Raw genomic sequence first — 21372 nt, forward strand, 5'->3', positions numbered from 1 at the left:
GTATCAAGCTTCCACGCATCGACTTACCGAAATTTGATGGCCGTCCACGCAACTGGAACCCATTATGGGAGCAATTTGAGTCCACTGTCTACAACAATCCGACGCTTACCGACAGCGACAAGTTCGTGTACCTCAGGTCATCGCTTATAGGAACCGCATCGGCTGCCATCTCAGGCCTTACCGCAACGTCTGGATGTTACAAAGACGCAAGATACATACTTGTCGACAGATTTGCGCAGTCGGACCTGATCGTGCAAGATCACATCGAGAACCTTAGTGATCTGCAGCCCGTACGCTCATCGGAGGACGTCCTTGGTCTGCGTCGTCTCTATGACACACTTCAGGCACATATCCGTTGACTAAAGGCCTTACACGTTGCAGAGGACTCATTCCGCCCCTTGATTTTTCGGCGACTTCCAAAAGACCTCATTTTGGAGTTCAATCGGCGCTCGGCCCATCAGGACAACGCAGCTGCTTCTGGTGATGCAACTGCTACCAATCTTGTGAGTTTGGCTCCTCTGCTTGATTTCCTCAAAGCAGAGGTATATATAGAGTTAAGAGACCGAACGGATGGTTGCTTGCGTGCGAACGAACCAAAACGTCCGGGTCGCAGCGAAGGACCTCAAAATATGTAGAAGAGTTTTCGACCTTCCACTAGTCGAAAATTAGCTTCAGTGACATCCGGAAGTCGGGAAACCTTTCCTTTTCTGCAAATCGAAGGATCACTGTACCGACAGGTGCGACACTCCAATTACAGTCCGGGAAAAGAAGGCAATGCTTTAGCAAGGCGGTTGGTGTTTCCGCTGCACAGCCCGGAATCATATGGCCAGAACCTGCAGGAAAAAGGTCAACTGCACCAAATGCCACCGCCGGCATGCTTCGACGATGTGCGAGCCCGACGTAACTTCCAGTTCAAGGCATCAAGGACCGCAGGCTACTCCCGTTCAACTAAAAGCAGCCGCATCCCCAACCGCCACCACAAGGAAAACCATTTACTTACAAACTGCCGTGGTATACGCGTTTTCACAGAGGAAAGAAATTGTGGCACGAATCCTATTCGACGGGGGCAGCCAACGAACCTTTGTTACGGCTGGATTAGCCAGAAGATTAGCCTGCCCCATAGTTGACCGCGAAAAGCTTTCCGTGGGTTTCTTCGGCGGACACGACAAACCGAAGACATTCCGTAGAGTTGAGATTGCTCTACGTGGAATCAACGAAGGCCCTCCTTTTAAGATCGACGCCCTTGTTACAGAACAAATCTGTGACCGGCCTATTCCTGTACCCACCGAAAATGCCTTGAAAGAGCTACGCGAATGTGGTTGCACTCTAGCAGCAATGGATTTACACAACGGTAATGCGGTTTCATATGAAATCGGTATCCTTGTCGGCACTGAGCATTATTGGGACTTCATCACAGGCCGAACAGACACCTTGAGAAATGGCCTGAAAGCCGTCGAGACAGTTTTTGGGTGGACTCTACACGGACCTACTTCTGAGTCAACAACCGCAGCACTTTGTTCACAAACCGTAGTACTGAAGTCACATGCGGCCACCGCCTAACTTTTCCTAGAACGGTTCTGGGACCTCGACACCATCGGTATTAGCTCAGAGGTGTGTGAGGAACCGCAACACGAAACAACACTGGCTCAGTTCAACAACTCTATACGGAAAATCGATGGTCGGTACGAAGTACGACTTCCCTGGAAGCCATCGGTCGAGCTGGACAATAAGGCGAACGCTGAACGACGGCTGACTCAACTTGTTCGAAGACTTCGACAAAGTCCCTGTTAAGTTCGGGCTCCTCATTTAATTAAGGAAAGCCGCCGGTGGCTCATGTTCGGCGTCGCGTACGCTGGTAGCGGCTATGCCGTGTCCCTTTCATGTAACCGCACGGACGCCAAGTTCGGAGCCGCGGAGAGCATGTTTTGTGCCCGTCCTTTTCTGTGCCAAAAGACGGGGGCGATTAGCCTGAGTACCTCTGTCGCGTCGGAGGTGGCTGGGTCATTCGGCATGACAAGCTGACGAGAATCTGAATGACGGTGTGTTTCATAGTGTCGAAAAGGCGCGCGGTGTAAGTTTTTGAGAATTTGCAAAGCCGGCGCCGGGCGCTCTTCGGTGACGGGTCGTTCGCCTCGACGACGGTCGCCTGGGCTGGCAGCGTCTCTTCCCGTGGGCTGTTCAGGCGGGCGGCGGTGCGCCTTTAGTCTGGGAGGGGATTAGCAACGACTCTCTCTTTGTCCCGGGGCGCGCAGACAAGGCGCCAAGGCGAAGACGTTGGAAGAGGTTAGCCGCGCGAAGACCGCTCCAAGCCGTTGGCTTGGCTTTTGAGCAGAAGCCGCCCGCTGAACGTAATGGTGTGTCCACTTTAGGACGCAGACGTCCTGTATTTGCTTGTCGGGTGTAATAGCGTGCGTGGGAAACGCACTATAAGGGTATAAGAGAGAGGGTTGGGTCACGTGACCGCCGGTGGGGACACATGTGTGATTGGCTGGTTCCTGTGGCCAATCAATGGTTTCTATTAATTGTTCGAAAGGTTTTTCTCTCTTTCTTGAACGCCCCCTTTTTGGAGGCGGGGTTTTTGGTATCAAAACCGGAGTGTTGGGTTTTGTCGGGGGTCGGTCGAGGGGGGATCTAGTTCAGTATAGATCTCGGCCGAACAGGCTGCTGCGGGCAGAGTGACAATGTAACCGTCACTCTGACCTGATGTAAACTTGGTGTAATGTGAATAATGTAAATAAACCTAATATCCAGCAAGGAAGGCAGTCCTCATCCCTCACCTGCTCCAAGCATCGGTCGTCGGTCATCGGAGCGAGTCGAGATCGTCCCCTCGGCTCGCGCATCAAAAGAACATCACTATTTCATCTCCATCAGTTCGCCAAGAAGATGGAGAGGCGAAATCTAACTGTCCCGACCTCTTGAGTGCGTATCACACAGCGATCTCGAAATACGCCAACGATGACATGGCTGAGAGGGTGGCTATGGGCAGCACTGAAGGCCCAGTTTATTATATGCCGCACCACGCAGTCACCAGGGAGGAGCGGACGACAAAAACTCGCGTTGTGTTTGACGCATCGGCGCACGCACGTGGTCATGCATCTCTAAACGAAAGCCTCTACAGCGGTCCCAACCTGAATGCAGACCTCTTAGGTCTGCTACTCAAGTTTCGCATGCACCGTCGCCATTCGCCATTCACAATGGCGAATGGCGACTTGTGAATGGCGAATGGCGAATGGCGAATTTGTGAATGGCGAATCGCCATTCACAAATGTGACAGAGACGCTCTGCGTTACCTCTTGTTCGAGAGAGCGCCCGTTCCAAACGAACCCCTTCCGAGAGTAATGGAGTGGCGAATGAAACGGGTGCCCTTTGGTACAACTTCGAGTCCGTTCTTACTTGCCGCCACAATTAACTACCACCTCTACAAAATGTCATCGCAGTTTCCAGACACTGTTGCACGGTTAGAAGGCTGCATTTACGTGGATGACATTTTAACAAGGGCCGAAACCATTTCCGAGGCACTGAAACTTTCCACGGAATCTACAACGCTTTTCGCAACCACTTCAATGAAGTTGCACGAGTGGGCACCAAATGACAAAACCGTCCTTGAAAACCTTCGACTAGAGCAAACCTGCGAAGAGCTTCCCTCGGACAAGCTCTCGGCCTAATCAAGGTTCTCGGCTTGGTTTGGCATGCAGACACTGACGAGCTGGCCTTTTCCCCTGAAAGCGTGACCGATTTCGTTCAGCGTCGGAACGACACCAAGCGGTTCGTGCTACGAGCAACAAGCAGGTTGTACGACCCGCTGGGATTTCTGGCACCTTTCACTATCAGAGCCAAACTTTGTTTCCAAAGAATTTGGAAATTGAAAACGGATTGGGACACGGCGGTACCACGAGAAATATTGTCAGAGTGGCAGAACTGGTGCAGCGAGCTTCCCGCATTGAGCACAATCGTGGTTCCACGGTTTTACCGACACAACCTTTTACCAGGAAGCACAAGAGGAGCTCTTCATATATTCGCAGATGCCAGCCCCCTAGCTTATGGAGCCGCAGCGTATTTGTGTACTTTCGACCAGCATGGATAATCCTTCTCAACACTCCTGCTCAGCAAGTCTCGGATCGCTCCTATCAAGGAGATAAGCCTGGCGAGATTGGAGCTGCTGGCTTGTCTCCTGGCAGCACGACTCCATGCATTTGTAAAGACTCACCTTCCTGACGCCTTCAGTGACGTACATTTATGGACTGACTCCATGACTGCGCTTCACTGGATAAAGGGAGATGTAAACCGATGGAAACAATTCGTGCGAAACCGAGTCACCGAAATCCACGCCAAGACCAAAACAGACTGGTGAAAACATTGCCCAGGAAAGGAGAACCCGGCCGATATGGTGACGAGAGGCATCACGTCACAACAGCTAATTTCATCGGACTTATGGTGGCATGGACCCCGGTGGTTAAAAGGTACCGAAGAGTGGCCGCCACAACCAATGTGCGATACAGACTTCACGGCCGAAGCGAAAAGGGAAGCGGTTTTTAACGATGCACTACAAGTGCTCGTGCCTACATCTCAGATACACCCGCCGGTCATCGACATAGCACGTTTCAGCTCCATCGTTCGTTTAATCCGAACGACGGCATGGACTCTCCGCTTTCTCGACAAGCTATGTCACAAAAGCGTGCTGAAAGGACCCCTTACTCCAAATGAGATCGATAACGCGGAGAAGTTCTGGCTTCGAACCGTACAAGCAGAAGCTTTCCACGACATCATAGCGGTACAGAAAGGAGAATTGCCACCTCGAGCTTCTCCCCTTCGAAACACTACCATATTTATCGACGACGAGGCTCTGCTGCGCGTGTCTGGAAGAATACACCACAGTCAGCGGTTGTATTCGGAGCGCCATCCCATTATTTTGCCGAAGCAACACTTCTACTCTAAGCTTCTTGTGCAGAAACATCATCGTAAGCTTCTACACGCCGGTGTGAGAGACACGCTCGTACACCTTCGAGAGTGGTACTGGATTCTTCAGGGACGACAGCTCGTGAAGAAAGTTATTTCTGAATGTACTGTTTGTCGACTGCACCATGCAAAACCCATGGAGGAAGTGGTTCCCCCTTTGCCAAAGGACAGAGTCACAGAAACCGACCCGTTCACTGTTGTCGGAATCGACTTCGCGGGACCATTGTTTGTACGCACGGCACGAAAGTTCACAAAGATGCACCTGGTGCTGTTTGCTTGCGCTGTAATCAGGGCTATACATCTCGAACTCATAGACGACCAGACAGAGCCATCCTTCTTGAATGCGTTTCGTCGCTTTGTTTCACGCAGAGGTTTTCCCTCTGTGGTGTACACCGATAACGCCCTCACCTTCAAACGGAAGTCACACAACTTTGGGAGACAATCCGTGATCCACAAGTGAAAAACACCTTTGCCAACCACAAGATTGAATGGAAATTCATCTTGCAGCGCGCGCCATGGTGGGGAGGATTTTACGAGCGTATCATCCGTTCGGTGAAGCTAGCACCGAAAAAGACTCTGGGACAACAATGTGTGACAAGAGATGAACTTGTTACCGTCCTCACGGAAGTGGAGGCCGTTATAAACTCCAGGCCACTAACTTACGTTTTCAACGATAGCCAGAAGATTGAATGGAAATTCATCTTGCAGCGCGCGCCATGGTGGGGAGGATTTTACGAGCGTATCATCCGTTCGGTGAAGCTAGCACTGAAAAAGACTCTGGGACAACAATGTGTGACAAGAGATGAACTTGTTACCGTCCTCACGGAAGTGAAGCCGTTATAAACTCCAGGCCACTAACTTACGTTTTCAACGATGGCCAGAAGATTGAATGGAAATTCATCTTGCAGCGCGCGCCATGGTGGGGAGGATTTTACGAGCGTATCATCCGTTCGGTGAAGCTAGCACTGAAAAAGACTCTGGGACAACAATGTGTGACAAGAGATGAACTTGTTACCGTCCTCACGGAAGTGGAGGCCGTTATAAACTCCGGGCCACTAACTTACGTTTTCAACGATAGCCAGGAACCCGAGCCACTGACTCCAGCCCACTTTCTAACAGGGGACCGATTGACCTCTGTTCCTTGCCCGACTTCATCAGAACTCTGTCGTTTCCAACATCCGCATCTGCATAATCTGTGGCAAAAAGGCAAGATCTCCTGGAAACCTTCTGGCGAAGATGGGCAACCGAGTACCTGCTGGAGCTATCGTCTCGCCCCACCAAGTCAACAGCAGCTGTCAGAGCCGGAGACATCGTATTAGTCGATGATCCTCTCAGGCCTCGCCAAACCTGGAGACTGGCGTGCATCACAGATCCTCACGTTGGACGCGACGGAACGATTAGAGCCTGCTCCATCAAACTCGCTGATGCATCGCAGTTACAACGTTCCATTCAGATGCTGTACCCCTTAGAAGTGCGTTCTGAGGAAAACTCGTAAACCCCGCCCTGCCAATTTCGTGGGGGGCAGGTTGTTGGAACTTTGTTGTTAGAGGAAAAAGAAGCGACATTGAATGGTGGCGCTGGGACTGCACTGCATGCTTGGGGTACGGGCCCGGCTCGTGGACTTCGTCTTCGTCTTCTTCATGTTCGGTCATGGAGGCGGACTGAGGGTGGTCTGCGAGACGCTCAATAAAGCCGCCTGTTGTCCTTGAAGGGCGCCGTCTTCTTGTCATTAATAATTTTCTAAGAAAACGTGCAAAAAATGTTTTTTTTCTTGTGCTCATATCTAGCCTTTCTGGCTCTATAACAAAATGATGCGGAGCTCAACTTTTGCACCCTCAGACCATTCTTGTAGATTATCCCTAAAGAAATAATAGACCTTACTTAGAAGCCTTGTTTTAACTGAGCAGTTGGTGATGGAAGATTGGTGGTCTTGCGAGTAACAAGCGTGACTGTGGCTTTTAGTTGGGTGACACTACTATGCAGCTCTTCCCGCCGGAGATCGTGTTACAGGTCATCCTCATAGACCTAGGATCCTTATACATTATTCTTGAACAACTAATGACCTTACTTATAGACCTTGTTGTAGCTGATTAGTTGGGAATAAACGATCGGTTGTGCGAGTGATAAGTATTACTGTGGCTTTAATGGGGTCGCAGTACTACACCTCTCTTCCTGCAGGTGATTCTAACGCCATCCTCATAGGCCTTAATTACGTATAGACCACCCTCATACAACTAATAGACCTTCCTTATAGGCCTTGTTTTAGCAGCAGGACGTACGGTAATTTGGTTATGGCGAGTCATTCTATGTCCCTGAGCCGATCTGACCGACAGTTTGACATTGCAAATGGAAGGAATGAACAGATGCGGCAGCGAATGATAGAAATTGTAATATGTTCAAGACTGGGATAAAACATTGTAGCAGTAAATTTTGTAAAATAACACCCAGTGCGTTTAGGCAGTAGAAGAAACAGCTGTGGGATGAATGAACACGAATTCGCAAGAAAGGTTGTGTAATATAGACACTGCTATCGACATATATAACGGTGTATTATAAGTTGTCTAGAAAAAAAGATACGCTCCATACGGAGCACCGTTGTGCCGCAAAAGATAGCCTGACATTGCGCCATATCATTGCTGTGGACAAACCGACAGAGAAATGCCAACTAGTTTTCCTTTATGGGTTACGAAAAAAAGAGTTCGCCAGTTGCAAATGCTTCGGCCGTGGGTTGTTGCGGAGCCGGCTTGTCGAAGGCGGACGACTGCTGGAAATCGAAGGCTGCTGTGCGCATGCATGCGTCGTAATCCTCCCTAGAAAGGCGAGAAGTCTCCCGCTGTAATGATGGAACATAATTTGAGAAAACAGCGAAAGTTTGTAACAGGACCTAAATGCAACGCTGTCAATGCTATTATGTTTTACATGTTTTACATGCCAGCTAGGGGTAGTTTACAGCCACAAGTAATCAAGAAGTAGGTAGCTAGTGAAGTTGTGATTTTCTTATTGTTTACTAATACATTTAAACGTGGATCTAACGAAGTCGATAAAATTTCGCAATTTTTCGCGACATGCAGGTTTTCATTATACACAGGTTTCGAGTTAAGGCTCCCATAAATGGAGCAAAAACTAAATCAAAGTGCTAGGCATCGGTGATAATGAACTATCCTTTAAGAATTCATTTCAGAGTGAAAAAATGAGTGCTTTGTGCCTTCTGCTTTCCAACGAAGGTAGTACACGGCACTCCGAAGAATCTAGGTCATTTATCCCTGTATTCTCAAACGTAACATGAGTATTAATTTTGAGTTTTGACGCTCTGAGGTGCCTTAACCAGTATCAAGGACCAAACGTATGCTGCAAGGGTGCCTTAACTAATGCTCTTTGCCTGCACTCAAACGTTTTACGAGGGTGCTAGCTGGGATACTGTATCAGACTGCGACAACGTTCATCTTTCTCGCTGGAGGAGATGGCAGCTGAAATTGCGTGCTTGTTTTGAAAAGGCAAAATGTCTCGTTCTCTAACAGCAGAACTGATCACCGACGAATCCACATAGATGGCATGGTTTAGGTTAGGTATACAGGCCGAGGAAGACCAATTAGGGCAATATTAAATAAAAAATTCACAGCATATCCACGGGGTGAATGATGATGAGTGGGCGAAGCTCCTGAGGGGAAATCATCGGTAAAACCATGACTCCTCAGTGAAAGTTCGCCCACTACATCTGTGTCCGAACGTAACGTCTAGAAAGTCTCGCTTAAACCGCGCGTCGGCACCTTGGGGCTGAGCTCGCCTGATGCGTTTTGCAGACGCCTCACGAGCTCTCACTGCATCGGGGTCTGCCTGCCGATACGCGCGCTTTCTCGCCGCTTCCCGTTCTCTGACGTTTTGGAGATCTTCTTCGCGCCGCAGCCGTGCCGCTTCGCGTACGGCAGGGTCCTCGCGCCGTTGCCGTGACGCTTGGGCCTCTCGTTCTCGAACGCTGGGATCTTGGCGGCGTCGTCGCGCAGCCAGACGACACGCTTCGGCCTCCCGCTCTCGTACGGCAGGATCTTGGCGGCGGCGTCGCGCAGCTTCACGGAGCGCTTCTGCCTCGCGGGCTCGCACATCTGCAGCCTTATCCATCGGGCGACTCCGAGCGCGCGCCAACAGCGAACGGATTTTATTACAACGCTCCCCGCCATCTAGTAAACAATCCAAGAACTAAACTAGCGGTAGCCACGCCATCTAGTAAACAATCCAAGCGCATCTTTTCATCATATACAAGTACCGCCATCTAGTAAACAATCCAAGAACTAAACTAGAGGAAGCCACGCCATCTAGTAAACAATCCAAGAACTAAACTAGAGGTGGCTACATACATACATCGAGGATGGACAGACCCACGACTTAAGGAGCTTCGCCCCTAAAAAAGGGGATAAGACAGATCCTTGAGGCGTGCCGCAACTCCCTAGGATGATAGGACTGGAGGTAGTGGAGACGCGCGACTACACACCGAGTCACCGACAGGCGGCCCTAGCCGACACCATACTCGCAGTGGAAACGCACGGTAGTTCGCGGTGCGGGCAGAGTTCGCTAAATTAGTGCATATTTCCACCCAATTTTTCAGAAAAAGTGCAAAAAACATTGGCTCATCAGCGTAGCGAATTCGTTACATCAAGGTTTACCATCGCCACGCTTTCGTTATAGAGGTCGCAGACACGGGTTTCAATGGGGCTGGCAATGGGGAATTGAAAAACTTCGTTAATCCAGGAATTAGTTGCATATAGACGGTATTCGTTGAAAAGTTTAGCGGTCAATTTCTTCGCTTGGCAACACTGGAAACGGCCACAGACATTGCTGATGCGCCACGGACACGGCGCAGCCTGGGCCACTGCGGCCGCACGCCGAATAAAAAAAGACACCGGCATGCGTCATCTGCTCCGTTCCAATCCGATTCTAAACTGTGGCGCCAATAGAGATGTTATTAATCGCACTCACAGTGAACTCGACGCAATACTTTGTGTTAGGCGGAGAGCTCGTAACGTGAAACACAGTCATGTGTTTCACAGTCGTGCTTAGCTCGGACAAGTGCCGCCATCCCGCGGAGCCCGACGTAACGAGTGACGGCGCACCACGGCCTCCGAGAAACGCGCGCGAATCTCGGAGGCCATGGGCGCACTCACACGGTTGCATGGAGAAGAAGAGGGGTGCCTGATCTGCGGGCCGTGCGCACAACGTCGCCTAGCAACAGACGCTTGGCCACAGATATGGTGGCGCACACTTTGTTGCCTGCATGCATTCCACGCCATTTAATACCGAGGATAGGTTCGCTACATCCAGGTTCAACTGTATCTAGAACAACTAATTCATTCCGCCTGACAGCCCAGCTGTCAGGTGGGAATCCACAAGGAGTCCGCCATGTTGGTTGTATGACGTCAAACCAAAAGCACACTCGTACGGGGAAAATGGAATTGGCTCATTTTCGACACGAAAGGCATTGTGCGTACACGCTCGCCGAGCGTTATCTGACCTATTTTGTTGCAACCTGTTTTGTAGGAGAAAGTTGCCCAGTTTCTCTTGTCACTACAGTTTTATCGGATTCGGTTCCGGTTTCTGGATTTGGCTCATTTCGAGAAAAAAAAAACTCGTATATGAACAAGCCGCGACTTTTCCGAATTGCTTTGCAGCCTCGTTAAAAGATGAGTGCGGGAATTTGAAGTTGAAGGCCCGCGGATGTGTTCTATAAACTGGATTAATGAACTTGGCATTCCTGAAGGGGGGCTGGAGGGAATTAGAAATATTCTGCCTGAAGACTGAAGACTAAAATGCGTAGGCTGATTTTGCCATTTTGGCAAGTGCGTTACGAGGTAAAATGATCCTCCCTAGCGTAACTAAATAAGCTACGCTTAAGAGTACCGCCACTTCGTGCACCAGGAAGCGTCTGGGGGTCATTTTGTTTCTGGCTTGCAGTGTTGCCATCTCTCCCAACAAAACCGCCGCCAGTTGTGACGGGCAGAGTGTAAGCGGCCGCTCTATAGCGTCCGCGCAGCAGAAAGAGAGAGAGAAAGAGAGAGAAAGAGAGAGAGATAGAGAGAAAAAATAGAGAGAGAGGAGAGGCGCCCAGAAACAAAATAGCTGCGCCCATATGTAAGCAAATATCACGTGGTGCCGACCGATCAATAAAATTCTCGGCGGCACTTAACAATTAACAATGAGAGAAAGGAGTGCCGATACTCTAAAAGCCTTTATTTAGTGACGCTAATCCTCACCTTGTCCGTTCGCTCACGTCAGCTTTGAGACAGACTTTCCAACAGCGGTTTCAAGGCACGCCAACCCACCGCACAACCTGCGCGTAGGGGAAATGACAAAATATTTGCCATCAAATAGGGAAAAATCAAAATTTCGAAGTCTGTGATCAAAGCGAATTGCAAACAAGTGTCTCATCACTGCGGTGGTTCACAAAGCGGACCAGGGTGATCTCGGGGCTTTCTCTTCCCACGGCCATTGTAGATGAACCAAAGTTCCGCACTTCCGTTAGTTAATAGGCCGTGTCTAGAACACCGTCCGACGGTATTATAAGCACTCCCCTATATCGACGTCCACCGGCGTTTTGTAAGATAACTGCCGCGTCTGGCACTACATCGCTCCAGATAACGCAAAGCTAGGCAACCTAAGCTAAACATAACCTATCATGACCTAACGCGCACAATGAAATCATTTAAAACACCAAAACTAACCTAAGTCATTAAAATTATAATTCAATTTAAAGATAAAAAACCGAGGCAAAAGCCGTTCTCGAACCACCTTCTTTGGGATAAAGAAGGCAAGACGGATCCTCTACACTACTTCTTTATTTATTCATTGCCGGACTTCGACATGCACAAAACCAACACATCACAACACAAGACAGCATGAGTTAATATAAAGCCACAATCCGGTTCTTCCGGATGTTGTTGTTCAAAAGTTATTTCAGTGCGGTGAGTGGTTCCACGCGTGCCAACCATTCAGGCACATACTCTTCTACTTTAAGCCCTTCAACATAAAGCTTCACACTCTCACGAAAGAACTGTCGCACAGGCCTGGCATCCACATCACCGTGAAGCCACGCCATGCGCGCCTTCCAAATACTGTACGGGCCCAGTAGCATTAGCATATCGTACGGCACGCGCTCTTCATTTTCGGTTGGGAGGTACCGAATGCCATGTGGGTTCAACGGAAATTCTTTGTGGAGTGTTCGCTGTAGCACGTCCCAAAAGTGGACTGCCATACAGCAGTGTATGAACACGCGGTCTATTGCTTCCGGTTGCTTACAAATTGTGCAGTCTGTACCTTAAAACCTCTTATATTGAAGCCAGTTTTGAACTGCGAGTGTCCCGGTATGGAGTGTAAAGAAGAAACACTTCGCCCCAGCCTGAACTTGCGTAACTAATTGCGTAACTAGACATTGCGTAACTAATAAGCGAAGGTGAAACAACTCATCATCAATATCATGGTCTTCTTCTTCAACATGTGGTACCGGGGTCCTTGCACCCGGCCGCTGTTTCCAAGAAAGACACCGAGACCCCGGAAAACTACATGCACCTTTATTGGAAGTCCCGTTCCCCAGGGCCCGTTCCCCAGGGTTCGATCCTCGGCACGTCCCTCCGCGCACGCCTGGTCTAGAGCTGTCCGCCATTTTCTAATCTAGCTTGTGCCCCGCGTCTTCACCTGGCACATATCCGTCCCGTGGGATTGACCACTGCCACTGTTGTCTCTGATGACCACAAACAGTACCATCATCATCATTATCAGCATCATATCTTCATACACAATATATATATATATATATATATATATATATATTGTGTAAGTGTGTCGAACCGAAAAAAATACCGGTTCGGTTACGGTTCTGGTTCAGGCGAAATCATTTCGTTCCGGTTCAGTTCCGGTTCGTCGACAAAATCGCGTACCGAACAGGTTGGCGAACCGGTTCGGGAGCTTGAACCGGTTCGCGAAGCGGTTCGTTGAGTTGAATTATTACTGAAATTAGAAAAAAAAAGACATTTAGTAGTTTAAAACGACAGTCAAATCAAAATACAAACAAAAATTCAAAATGCTTGTGTTCCCGTGGTCAGTGGCGCAATTGCAAAGCAAACTTTAAACAATTACGAGATACTAGAAAAACAGATGAAGTGACGACGATTTACTACCTACTTTCTCGTCCAGACTTTATGTTGTCCTAGCGACTATTCATAAAGCCACCGCCAAGAGATATGACGGTGGGATATATTTTCTGCCCTTTCCTGTTTTGTTTAAATCACAATCGTCGCTATGGAATCGCCAATCACGCTAACCTTGAAGCCTTAAATTTAGGCCTGCGTACTGCCGCGTTCACCTATCAGCGCCTAATACCAATGGCGCACATTTTTATTGGTAACAAAACAGAAAAATCCTACAACAGCCACATAAATACTACCAAGGAATTAGATTATTTGGTCACCCTGAATAATTTGTTAGCTGTTACCTTATCGAATATGTTAGCCACACTTTTGTCAAAAGTAAGCTTTAGTTTACGCTTAGTCACTGCATTATTGCTCTGACCACTGCAATTCATTTTGCGATAGCTATGCCGGATGTGTGCATTACACTCAGTATGTCATCGTACCGCCAGACCCCCGACCATCGTTCCGTGTGCTACATTGCGGAATCTTATAACAGATTATGCTGTTACAAAATGAAAGGGAAATTTGACGCGCGGGAAATGAGACGGGCCTTTTTTGGGAGGAGGAGGAGGAGGTAAACTTTATTTAGTCAAGCTCTGTTACGGGGACGTGGTGGCCGCTGGCTTTAGCCTGGCGGCGACAATGGCAGCCCGATTCGTAAGGGAGGCTTGAACCTCCGGATCAGAGCTGCCCAGCGCCCTCTCCCAGTGCTCGTCGCAGGTGATGGAGGGAAAAGGATCATTGGGACAAGCCCACATGGTGTAGACGCTCTTTAATTTGTCCACAGCAGTACTCCCCTCCGGAACGAGTAGCAGTAGAAGTAATGTAGCGAGTTGGGCAGTCAGTACAAGTGCACCTTCGGAAAAAAAGCAGATCTGATAAGATACAAAACTGCAGAACAAGCAGAAAATATGATCGCTGGGCGAATGGGACAATGTGAGGTACCGGCCTGCGTTTCTGCGCGTGTCATGTGCTTTATTCCTCTTTCTGATTCCAAGACAAGGTCGAGGGCTGCAGTTTCTTGCCAAGGGATTAAGTGCGCACCTTAACAGTTTTCCCTGACATATCTGTTGTTATTTGTATCTGCAAAAAACGAAACTTGTCCACTGTACTGTCCTCAGAAACTGACCACGGAAATCACTTCCTTCGCACTGATGACACGTTTGATTGTGAAAGGCAGGGGAAAAAAAAGTATAGAGCAATATCAACATTTTGGTGCTTTTTTTTTCTTATTCGGTTTTACTTTTTTGCGTAGTATTTTAAAAGAACGTGATTCGCTTTTTTTTTGTTTTCCGTGTAAACACATTTTTTTAAATACTGGCGCATTTCGTGCCCCGTGGTATATCTCTGCTCCAAGGCGCAGCTTATTTTGCAGGCCGGCAGACTTATTTTAACCAGCTGGTGATACTAAACGTGGATCAAAATCTCGGTACACGGACGTTCTCGATTTCCATCTGCTTCAGAAAAACGGTCGTGGGGAAGGGAGATCGAGGCCACTTGTGGTCAGCAGCAAACGGCTTAGCCACTGAGCAGCTCCTGCGGTCCCACTTGTCAAGTATTAACGATTTGCATGTGTCGGACCTTTTAAACAAATTATGAAATCCAAAAAGTTAGCACACATAGGGTGTGGGCTTTCGCTGTTGCGCAGTGGAGCACTCCTGAAACTTGATTGCTCCAATAAAGTCGTAGCCAGAGAAGGGCAAAGTCCTTTTATATCCCCTGCAAGCTGCCGAGAATGACATTTTGTTTGGTCAGCCTGCACTACGGTCGCGCTTCCAGCAGCAACAGACCATTGCTACATTGGTGCTCGTTCATTTCCCCTGTTGTTACATAGAGCGTGATAGTGTTCAGTTGTCTGGAGGGGAAGGTGCGCGAGCGGGTACGAAGTTGAGGGTACGTGAAAGAAAAAAAAAGGCCTGAATTGCATTGACTGTGCAATATCCACAACGGAGGGCCGAACCGTTTCGGCATGAACCGGTAAGCGTTATTTCTTTTTTCGGTTCAGTTCCGGTTTGTGTTCAGCGTGCTCAAAAAATAACGGTTCGGGTTCGGGTTTAGTTCCGGGAAAAATACCGATTCAGTTCAGGTTTTCGATTCTGTTCCGGTTTGACACCCTGATTTGTGTGTGTGCCTTCATCGGAGTAACTCCGTATGTAACATCAGGACTGGTCTTCCTGTCGAAACGTCAGTAAATCACTGTTTTTGTTTTAATCGTGAGTAAACCATCCTCGATAGATATATAAATGTATGCATTTTCTACGTTAATGATCAACTATGCTTCTACTTCGAGATGTATATACAGTAAAGACTCGGAAGTCCTCGATTCAGGAAACTCGCTTCGTTATAAACGAAACTTTGGTAAAAGCGGAATTGGTTTTCTCTGCCTGTGCTGCAGTGGGAACTATGACACGCCTCGAAGAAAGCGACATTTCGAATAAGGCGATTTCGTTGTAACGAAGATTTTCTCTATTTGTGTCCACACCGCTCTAATCTACTGATAAGGGGCAACCAGCTTCTTCGCGTTGGTGTCTCTTTAACGGGCATTCATTCAGCATGGGCCTGTTCACTTTGTATACTCAATTGTGTCTGAGTCCCAAGCTGCACGCCTTACAAGTCTTACTGGTTCTCTGACAGGACAAAGACATATTCTTGCACGTCCTCAAAGGCACATCGCTGAAGTTCAAGGCAAGTCCAGTGTCCAATGACCGCACCTACTACGACTACCTGAGAGAAGTGATTCAGGTGAGAAGTGCCTTGCCTCCTATGGTGCAGAACCTCTGCAGGAATGCTCACCTAAAAAGGCGACATGAAGACAAAATAGTGCAATCTTGTTGAGTTTAAAACAACAAGACTTTGGTAACTCACTCACCTCTATTGCGGCTACGAAAGACGTTTCCTTAAACCGAATAAAACGCAAGAAATATCGAAAAACTTTCAAATTTCGCGCTACATGACGTCAGCAGTGACGCAATAGCGCCAGCAGTGACGCAGTAGAGACCAGTATACTACAAGCACAGCGTATTACTGCACCTTAAGCATTCAAGTGATTGGATCAAACAGATCTGCAAAGGCGCCGCAACTGCGCGGAGTGCAGCATGATGATATACAATGTCGGTCATTTGTTTCTTGGTGGTGCCTCGTAGGTCGGCGCCTGCCAGTCGCACAAACAAAATTCTGTGACGTCACGGAGACTTCCCCACATAGGGCCTCCTCGATTATCCGCGGACTGCTCGGTATATGATCCGGCGTTCGATTTTCCCATGGATTCCTATGGTACTTCCGGTCCGAAGGCAGTCCTCGGACTGCATGCCCGCGGACCATCCAGGGCTGGCAAATCGAGGAGGCCCATAGAGAAAAAAGCTTCCTCGATGCGTGGCCGGAGAGTGGCTGCGGACTCGCCATTGCCTAAACTGTTCTCTTCAATATGTGGGTAATTTGTTCGAAATTTGCGATAAGATCGGGGTCATCGTTATCGGTACAAAGCAGTCTTCTTAATGAACGAAACCTTGTGGAATAGTGTGGATCCTCGGGGCGACCTATCCAGTACTCCGGCGTAGGCCACCATGCTAGCTCCCGGCGTGTCAACCGCGCGGGCTTCCGAGCCTACAGCAGGCCAGCGAGGTTCGCCGATGAGTAGACAGTAGTGCCGAAGCACAACCTTTTATTTGGGAACTCCCAAAGCATGGGAACACAAAGCTCGACGGCGTTCACGAATCACACCGTCCGGGTCGTGGTCGCGAATGGGAGGCAGACACTCACGGCGCGCGACAAACAGGTCCCACCTGAGGCGAAGCTAAAGTTTGCCGGGCGAGGGAAGCGCTGCCCTCTCCCCTCCGGGGGAGTACGCGGCGGTGGCCGCCGCTTTGGCACGTGCTTTTCCCGCTGCGCGCGTGCTGCATTTTTCGCGCTAGGAAGAGGGCTGGGTGGAGGAGGAGGAGGCAAAAACGTTTATTGAGAAAAAAAAATAAAAAACGGTGGGTGGGGTCCTCAGTTCAGGAGGCCGCGCGCCGCCGCTGCTCCGTGGCCCGCTGGATCAGGCTGAGCTGCTCCTGCAGGTCCGAGCTGGTCAACGCGCATTCCCACTGCTCGGGGGTAGGGGAAGGGAGAGGAACAGGTGTTTAGGGCACAGGAAGACGAGGTGGGCAGTGGTGGCTGGAACTTGACAGTCCGGGCAGTTGTACTCGAAGCGTGAGGGGGAGATGTGGGAGAGGATGGTGGAGTTATATAGTATGTGCCAGTTTGTAGTCTGCGCCAGATTCGTGATTCTTCAACGGACAGGGTAGGGTGGGGCGGAGGATATTTTCGGCGAGCGTGGCGGTAGTGGGATAAAATGTCGGTGAAGCAGGGTGGAAGAGGATGGATAGTGGCCGTCGTAGAGTCCGAGCCGCGTGGCCCTGTAGGGAACGCCCGGAAGTGAAGCTCGCGGGCTACAGAATGTGCTGCTTCATTCCCAGGGAGTGAGGCGTGTCCCGGGGTCCACACGATTGTTATTGTAGGTAGGTCGCGAATGGCTTTCAGGAGCTTGAGCGCCGCCGGGGGTACTCTTCCCTGGAGGTAATATCCGCAGGCTTGTTGAGTCTGTGATTATGGTTAGGTGGGTGGTGGGTGTGTGGGTGGCCGCCGCGAGGGCAATGGCGGTGGCTTCAGCAGCGTTCGAAGAAAGATGAAAGAAGGTAGCGGCGTTGAGAACGGTGCCCTCGTTGTCCGTGACCCCATCACACCCAGCGGGGGTGTGATGGGGTTTGGGCGATGTCGCTATAGCGAGCATCCGGGGCTGAGGAGTACTTTCGTTCAAGGTGCTGCACTCTGGCTTTGCGTCGGCCTGTGTTGTATATGGGATGCATGTGGCGTGGAATTGGTGCCACCTTGATATTGGTCCGGCTGGGTAAAAATTTTTTTTTACTTATGAAACCGTACGCGTCAGCACGTGTCCAGCAAGTTCGGTTTAAACGTAGAGTAGTTACTGAGTTCATTTTTGTCGACGTTTGTCTTGTCGTCTGCTACAGACGCGCCGCCTGCTTCCCGCAACTCGACCGGCAGACTGCCCCGACGATTCTAAGGGGGGAAACGCGTTGTCCGGCGGTCGTCGGTTGCTCTTTTCTTCTGCAAGGCGACAGCTGTTCAGCTTGTCACAGAGTACTTTTCTCTTGTTTGTTACTCCCTTCGCGTGCTCGCGCTTCGGACATCCGGACTTTCTGGACTGCAGAAACACTGAGGCTTGCAAGAAATATAAGATAAACGTGATTGATTTTGGGTAATAGGTTATTTCTTACGCTTGAAACAATCAGCTGCATCTTATAAAAACGCATTAGAAAGGCACACGCTAATTAAGGGGTGCGCTGACAGCGCCGCATTTCCATTTTACTTGTCCTTGAAGAAATTTTTGTTCGCAATGCTTGTCACCCGCTTGGAGTACAAGTATGGGTTAGCGTGACAGTTGGCGGAAACAACAGAACAGCTTGTGGCGTATAACTTTTAATTACTATAATCTACAGAATTTGGTGTATACCTCTTTTAATTACCAGTATTTCTAAACGTGGGAAAAAAGCGAACAACGCAGCAATCCCGTCGAGAACACAAGTCACAATGACAAGACGGACCAGAGCTAATACAGCCAGGTAAATCGCTAGAAACTATTTTTGTTTACCCATGCAAAATGTCAACCTATTGTGTTATATATGGACGATATCGAACGGCGCCAGCTAAACAACTCCGAAGTTCATTTATTATAGCGGAAAACAATCATTGGCAGCATGCATTAAAAAAGTGTAGAGGGGAGGACTCGTTAGAACACTAGTTCGCATTTTCAAAGCCGGGTAATGTAAACTGAAAGCACACAGATACAAACAAAAATGTGTCAACTTATTTCACCTCTCGAACCGCAGTGATCCATGCTTACAGTCTATCATTTTGGTGCGCTTTCGCGGGAAATATGCAGAATTTAACGAATGGATCCTCTTCTTTCGCCTTGTTACTGTCGTGGCAGCTGACCATGCAACAATATGGGGGGTTTGCTTCGCTTTCAGTTTCATCTTTTCGTTTCGGGCTAGTGAGGAGTGCTCCCGCCGCTCTTTGTACGTGCTGGCTTAAGTGGCTCGCGCAGCCGGCGGTCGCTTTGTTCGCATCCGTGAGTAGGAGGCTGGATGCCTCAGGCGGTGCGGGAGACAGCGCGAGCTGCGCGTGCACTTGCCAGACGCGGAGGAGCGAGCCGGGGGGCGTCTGCTTAGGGCGCTGAAAAGCCGTTCACCAGACGCAGTCGTTTCGCGATGACGGTTATACCAGCCAATGGTCGCCCACAAGAGCACTCTTTATCCCGTGAAACCGCCGGGGCGCTCGGCCGTTCGACTGGCGCGTAGCAGACGACGCGTCTCTAGCAGACAAGACAAGCACCGGCAAAAATGGACCCAGTAGCTACTCTAAATTTTACCCAGCCCTCTTCCTAGCGCGAGAAATTCAGCACGCGTGCAGCGAAAAAAGCACGTGCCGAAGCGGCGGCCGCCCCGGCGTACTCCCCCGGAGGGTAAGGTCCCTGAAATTACTAAGGTAGCGCCATCTTTAGATCTCGCAGCCTTTCGCCCTCGCCCGCGCTCCTTTCCTCCTTCGTTTTTTGCCATTTTCTTCGCCGGCGAACGCCGCGCGCCATTGGCCAACGGCCAGTGACGTAATACCTCGTCCCCGCGTTGTTTGTTTTTTCTTCTCTTCGCCTCCACTGTCCATTTAAATTCGCCATTTTAGGCTCAGCTGCCTCGGAGCAGGCTTCGAAGCCGCCAGCGTATAACAACCGATAACAACCGAAGAGTCAGCTGCTCGTTTCAAACAAGTGTTGCGTCCGCGTCTCTTTATGTAGCTTCGCGATGCCGAGTTGTTGTGCCTTCGGCTGCTCGAATAAGGTCAGCGCAGTCACGGCCAGCTCGGCTGTAGCAAGCTGTAATTTATCAAAGCCCACACATGAATCAATGTTAGCTGTACAGCATGAAAAGGATTCACAATCGCGCTTGTTAGCGTGCTTCTGGCCTTGGAATACGGTAGTTATTATAGAATTGGGCGCTACAGCTAATTGTAAGCTGAGCGCATTCTTTAACTGCGCGTTCTTTGTGCGAGCCTGTTCCAGATATGCCCGACAGGACCGTACTCGAAGTAATTGTGAACGCCAATCGCACGAACATTGCTATGCCACGGACGCACTGCCAAAAGTACAGCCGTCTTGGGCGAGGCCAACGAGGAGACGCGAGAACTTTGACCTTGACAGCGGCCTATAACGACGTGAAGGTGACATATATTTTGCAACAGCGTCAAAGCACCGTAAAGTGCACAAAATAAAGGTGGCATGAATGTCAGTAGCTAATGCGGGGCGCATACTGAGCGCTGCCTAATGATCTACAACTAACGCAAAAAACGCGAACGCAAAAAAGCCAGCGCAGCGCTCGAACTGCCGCGAACCAAGGTCACCGCGAACCATGCGCAAGCCCTCTGTGCAGCGCTTGCACGACCACAATTTAATCACGCAAATGCAAGAACGGAATTACTGTAACAGAGCAATTTGAAACGACCACGTTCGATCCTTTCGCGTTCACGAACTATCCTGAGCATGCCGCACACGTAAATAAACACCGCGCTCTCCGTATGCCCCAGCGGCATCCACCCCGCAAATATCCCCTTCTAGACAAAAATATACAAAGAAACAGCCTCACTTAATGCGTGTTGGTAAAACGGGGCTCTAGAAATACTATTAATGCTACCAAAGAGCGATTGCGGCGCGAAAACAAGAGCAAACTGCACGAAAAACTGCAGCGAGCGGCCCGAAGCGTTGCGAGGGCGTCTGCTCTGAGGAAGCCAACAAACATGGCGGCCCCGCCGCGGAGTTCAAGGGACCGCGGCGCCGCGGGTGAGGGGAGAGATAAAAGAGGAGGGCAGCGGAGAAGGGGGGAGCAGTTGGCGCTACCTTAGTTATTTTAGGGACCTTACCGGAGGGGAGAGTGCAGCGCCACCCGGCGATCGTTCCGGAGCCTATCCCCCACCGCCGCGCTGTTCCGCCGATGTTCACCAGCCCGGACGGACCTCCGGACCGACTCTCCCTTCCACGCGCGCACGTTCGCGCCGCCCGCGCGCCTATGCCCCGCACAGACCGGTGGTGCCATCTCTCGGAGGCGCGGGGGGGACGACAAACTTGTGGAGCGCCGGACCCATGGAGGAAAGAAAAGCTTAGGAGAGGCCCCCAGCTATCCCCGCGCATTGGCAAAAG

Source organism: Haemaphysalis longicornis, unplaced genomic scaffold, assembly GCF_048455015.1.
Source record: "Haemaphysalis longicornis isolate Haplotype H1 unplaced genomic scaffold, Haemaphysalis longicornis Haplotype H1 scaffold_10, whole genome shotgun sequence".
Classification (NCBI taxonomy): Eukaryota; Metazoa; Arthropoda; class Arachnida; order Ixodida; family Ixodidae; genus Haemaphysalis; species Haemaphysalis longicornis.